This window comes from Bos grunniens, chromosome 24 (assembly GCF_055505025.1).
Source record: "Bos grunniens cultivar Pamir isolate PY7600 chromosome 24, Bosgru_T2T1.0, whole genome shotgun sequence".
Taxonomy (NCBI): domain Eukaryota; kingdom Metazoa; phylum Chordata; class Mammalia; order Artiodactyla; family Bovidae; genus Bos; species Bos grunniens.
The window spans coordinates 4032868-4038580 of NC_141188.1; the positions used below are offsets into that span (position 1 = coordinate 4032868).

At 43.3% G+C, this 5713-nt stretch overlaps 1 long non-coding RNA gene across 1 annotated transcript; it reads left to right on the forward strand.

Annotated features, from left to right (window-relative positions):
- Positions 1–354: 354 nt before the first annotated feature.
- Positions 355–1393, forward strand: LOC147345840 (uncharacterized). The gene is made up of 2 exons (XR_015153683.1): positions 355–581; positions 902–1393. It is a non-coding gene; the product is annotated as an uncharacterized LOC147345840 (long non-coding RNA).
- The last annotated feature ends 4320 nt before the right edge of the window (positions 1394–5713 follow it).

Genomic DNA, 5713 nt, shown 5'->3' on the forward strand with positions numbered 1-5713 from the left:
ATTTCTGATTTCACTTTTTTCCTTCTCCCGAAATATTGCTCTGTTGTTTGTGACTGATTCCTCTAAACCATCTACCTGCTTTATCTTTAAGTCTCCCACCACTTCTCCCCTGTTAAGGATCGGTTACAGCCTCTGTCCTGTCCGATTCCTCTAGCATCCTGAAAGAGAAAATTCTCTCCAGTGCTGTCCAAAAAGCTATTTGGTGGTCTGTGGTCAGCTGAATTGTTTTTCCAGAATGTAATGGAATTAAACATCCCATCATAACTAGACGTAACTGAACGCTTCAGCGAGTTGACCAAAAAAGGTTTCCTCAACCTCTTCTCCGTGTGGATGCCTATAAATAGATTCCACCGAGCTGTGGTCCTCAATCTTAATCTCTTTGGCCTTAGCACTGTCTGGTTCATGGCCTCGGGTTTCCTGAGAGAATTTACGGAGTGGATCACGGCGTTTACCCCCACCGACGCAGAGCCTTCCTGCCATGATGGCAGACTGTGAGAATGTGCAGGGTTTTCTCCCCAGCAGCGAAACAACTGAATTTCTCATTCACTTGAAGAAATGTTTATGATGGTCAAATTGTTCAGGTCTGGTCTTTTCAGAAAGCTACCAGAGACAGGAGATGGGGAGGAAGGAAAGAAATGACGATTTCTCTACTTAAAAGTGGTGCTTGGGGCTAGTGCACTGGGACGACCCAGAGGGATGGTATGGGGAGGGAGGAGGGAGGAGGGTTCAGGATGGGGAGCACATGTATACCTGTGATGGATTCATTTTGATATTTGGCAAAACTAATACAATTATGTAAAGTTTAAAAATAAAATAAAATTAAAAAAATAATAATAAAATTGAAAAAAAAAAAAAAGTGGTGTCTTTTGTGCAGGTTTTTAAAGCAACTTCTTTTTTTCAGGGAGGACACTGATAAAGCCCACAGCACTTTGAATGTCAGTAGCTGCCCTGCCCCGGCTTCTCCTGGACTTCAGCACCCCTTCTGCCCTCACTGTCATCATCTTTTCTGTCCTGGCACTGAAAGGGTTAAATATCCCAGGCCTCGATTCAAACTTTCTTCAAGTACTTTAAACTCTCAAAAGCTGAAGCAGAGATTATTATCACTTCCTGTTTGAGCCAGGCTCCTCATCCTCTCTGGCAACTGTACTTCACTCTCTGTGTTTTCTTGGAGCCGGGAGGGCCCAGCCTCACCCTTCAAGCACCAATAAAGCCCACAGTGCAGACCCAGATAAGTGCCTGGCCAGAACAGAGCGTTCTGCCTGACACTGGGGCTAATCACTGGCCAAAAAAAAAAAAAAGAAAAGAAACCTAGAGATGTTGAAAGAAAGGTGCAGTAAGAGAAAGACTTTTAATCTTTCAAAATAAAAAAAAATTTAAATATTCCTTCCACTAATATATTTGGAACACGTCTGAGAAAGCAATTGTCCGATTTAGACACATTCGTTGATCTGTATCATCGTGTTATATTTATTTTGTGCTCTGTTTGGTCATAACATTGTTAGAAGATCACTTGCGTAATCTGAAGAGTAAGAATGCAGTGTTTTTCAAACAAGTGAGGGGAGAAGTGAAAAGAGGTGAGAAGAGTCGGCGGGCCCGTACGCTGCTCTCCCATGTCACTGCGGGCCTGGCGTGGGCTCTGTTCCTCCGGTGGTGGGGCCGGAGCGAACCCGGGGAGTTACAGGCTTCTGCTTTTTTGCGTTTCCTGACTGCAGGACATACAATTGAAGTTCGACATGCTCATTAAACTGCAGTCTCAAAACAATTCAATCACCAACAGATGTCCCCTGGAGAGATGTTTTCGGAGTGGTTCACAGTCACATTTTTAGTAAATATTTCACTTTTATGCCCCATGTATCATCAGGTGCTTCAAAGGGAGAAAGTGTATTTTCCTAAATGGGATGTTAAAGGACCAGTTGTATTTAGAAAGAGAAATATAGTGTGTCTTTCTTGGTAAATAAAGTAGTGTCTTTCTTGGTGTCTTTTTTTGAATTTTTTGTATTGGCAAATTCATTGAAAATAAGTATTTTTCTGATAAGGGAATATTTTTTAAACTGAGCCATTGGAGTTTTTTTTATTGAAGTATAGTTGATTTACAATATTGTGTTAGTTTGGGGTGTACAGCAAAATATTTCAGTTATACATACATACATGTATATATATATATATATATACACACACACTTTTTTCCGATTCTTTTTCATTATATTACAGTTTGTTGAGTATAGTTCTCTGTGCCATACAGTAAATCGTTGTTGTTTATCTATTTTATATATGGTAGTGTGCATCTGTTAATCATACTCCCAGTTTATCCTTCCCCCTGTCCCTTTGGCAACCATAAGTTTATTTCTATGGCTGTGAATCTGTTTGTGTTTTGTAAATAAGTTCATTTGTTCTGTTTTTTAGATTCCACATGCTAAGTGATACCATGTGTAAGTGTCTTTCTCTGACTCTTCACTCATTATGACAATCTCTAGGTCTATCCAGGTTGCTACCAATGGCATGATATCATTCATTTTCATGGCTGAGTAACATTCCCTTGTGCGTATGTACCACATCTTCTTTATCCATTTCCTCTGTCGATGGACACAGGTTGCTTCCATGTCTTGACTACTGTAAATAGTGCTGCTATAAACACTGGGGTGCATATACCTTTTTGAATGAGATCATCCATTTTTTCTGGGTGTAGATAAGGGAATATTTAATATTTTTTCTTCCAGTTTTTCTATGGAGACATAATAGACATACAGTACTGTATAAGTTTAAGGTATATGAATATTAAAATTATTCCAAACTTCACTCAAGATGATCCCACACATTTTGTATTGAGACTTTTCTGAGCCAGTATGGGAAGGAACCCAGGGTCTTTATTTGAGTAGGAGGCAGAATGGCAGATGTCAAACTTCAAGCCATGGCCTGCCATCTCCTGGTTGTATAGACTCTAATCTCAAAGCTTAGTGTGAAATAGAGATACACTTAGTCCTCCCCAGGGGGTTGTTGTGTGCATCGAGTGTGTGCACAGTCTCTTAGCACAGAAATTGGTTGGAATTCCTACATAAAGGAAAACATGGACTTGCCCAGATAAAAATGATGGTTGAGTCTTTCCTGTTGGAAATGGCCAGACAGTTGAAACTCCTTTCTGCTTCCAAAAGTAAAGACATTTATTCTATAATTTGGGACTCAAGCAGGCATAGCAGTGTCTGAACATCTACTTCATTATCTGACAAGCAGATAATGAATAATACCATTTGTCTTCAAGTGATTTTGCATAGGTGGTATGGGCAGGGGTCTGGGAAAAACTAATTATGAATAAGAGGTGGCTTTGTGTTCTCAAGAAAAGTCCTCAGTAGTTACTGATGCCATTTTCAAGGTTGAAATTCTTTTCCTTTTAAAGAAGTTTGAGACACCAGATAAAAAACATCAAAAAGTTATAAAGTAGATTTAGTGTTGAGTAGAGTCCAACATTCTTCATTAATTGGGTAGTTTCAAATAGCTAAGATCCATGCCTCCTTGCAGACAACAACTTGAGAGAGGATACAGGGGAGGAGATAGGTTCTGGATGGAATATGATTCATGAGACAGAGTTGTCCACGGGAAGAGCCCATGGAAAGGGTATCCAGCCAGACTCCAAATCTTCACTTTTCTTTAGACGACTCAGATTGTTGTTCATTCGCTCAATCGTGTCTGACTCTCTGTGACCCCATGGACTGCAGCATGCCAGGCTTCCCTGTCCTTCACCATCTCCTGGAGTTTGCTCAAACCCATGTCCATTGAGTCGATGATGCCATCCAACCATCTCGTCCTCTGTGGTCCCCTTCTTCTCCTGCCCTCAATCTTCCCCAGCATCAGGGTCTTTTCCAGTTCATATTAAACATAGTTAATATGCATAATCACATTATATGTATAGGGTAACAGTTACAGCGTGTAATTTTGATGTACTGCTGGCAGGTTATGGGAACACACAGCCTGATTCGTAGGCGGTCAGGGTGGCCAGGGCTGGGAAGTGGCTGAAAGAGAACAACAATCAGCGGGGTGGGAGGTAGGGGGTGCTCATCAGGGAGGTCCTGTCCTTCCCTGGGAATTTCGTAAACCTTCCCCAGCCTCTCACCAAGGAGACTGCGGCAACACGGGGAAATGATGCCCTTTGCCTTCCTGAGAGCAAGGCAAGGGAGTCAGACTGCCCGAGGGACCAGCCTTCCCACCTGGGTTAGAACTTGACCTCTCAGTTTTCTCTTCACCATGCAGGGCAGGGCCCTGAGCCCTCGGCGGCCTGCACAACCCGAGCTTTGGCTACAGGTGACTCTCAATCTGCCAAATGCATTGCAGCCTGTTCTTACACAATTGCAACAAGACTGTCAGTCTAAAAAAAAAAGTAACGGGGAAACAGCAATGGTGATTCACTGGGCGCTCTGTCTACGCCGGGGCCCGCAGGGATGTCTCTCACACCTCACTCTCCCATGTGCAGTCATCCTCCTTCGGTCCACTGATGAGAAGCACGAGGCCCGGGAGGGGACAGCCTGCTTAATGTCACACAGTCACAGTGGCCCCGGTGAGGACAGTGTGTCCTTCAAAGGAGGTGGTGAAAGTCAGTTTCACGATTCTTGCCCCTCATCAACCTTCTTAGCAGAAGTTACAAATTCACTTTGAAGCCAGGATAAAGTGGGGAAAGAGAGACACTGTCCTTCTAAATGAAGTTTGGCACTTTACCATGTAGGACTGGGCACTGTAATTTCTCAAATAAGACTGTTATTATTTTGAGAAGTGATGAGAAGACTATATAATTCCAATGGTCGGAAAAGTTCTGAGGACCAGCCTGAGATTTCACGCAGGAAAGAAGTAGCTGGCAAAGCAGATTAAGAGGCATGTGAGGGATGAGAAGAGCATGGTTGCTTCCTGCTTGCCTCATGGGTGTCCTCCTCTTCCATGCCTTGATGCATGTTCCCAAGATCTCAGCCCTGCGTTCTGTCCGAGGCCCCCAAAACTATCAGTGCATTCAGTGAGGTACATGGGGATATTATCGTCCTCTCCACTTTCCTGAGAAGGAAACTCAGACACATTAACTTCGAGTAAGTCACATCTACACATGTTCAGTTCAGTCGCTCAGTCGTGTCCGACTCTTTGCGACCCCATGAACTGCAGCATGCCAGGCCTCCCCGTCCATCACCAACTCCCGGAGTCTACCCAAACCCATGTCCATCGAGTTAGTGATGCCATCCAACCATCTCATCCTCTGTCGTCCCCTTCTCCTCCTGCCTTCAATCTTTCCCAGCATGAGGGTCTTTTCAAATGAGTCAGCTCTTTGCACCAGGTGGCCAAAGTATTGGAGTTTCAGCTTCAACATCAGTCCTTTCAATGAACACCCAGGACTGATCTCCTTTAGGATGGACTGGTTGGATCTCCTTGCAGTCCAAAGGACTCTCAAGAGTTTTCTCCAACACCACAGTTCAAAAGCATCAATTCTTCAGTGCTCAGCTTTCTTCACAGTCCAACTCTCACATGACCACTGGAAAAACCATAGCCTTGACTAGATGGACCTTTGTTGGCAAAGTAATGTCTCTGCTTTTGAATATGCTATCTAGGTTGGTCATAACTTTCTTTCCAAGGAGTAAGCGTCTTTTAATTTCATGGCTACAATCACCATCTGCAGTGATTTTGGAGCCCAGAAAAATAAAGTCTGACACTGTTTCCACTGTTTCCCCATCTATCTGCCATGAAG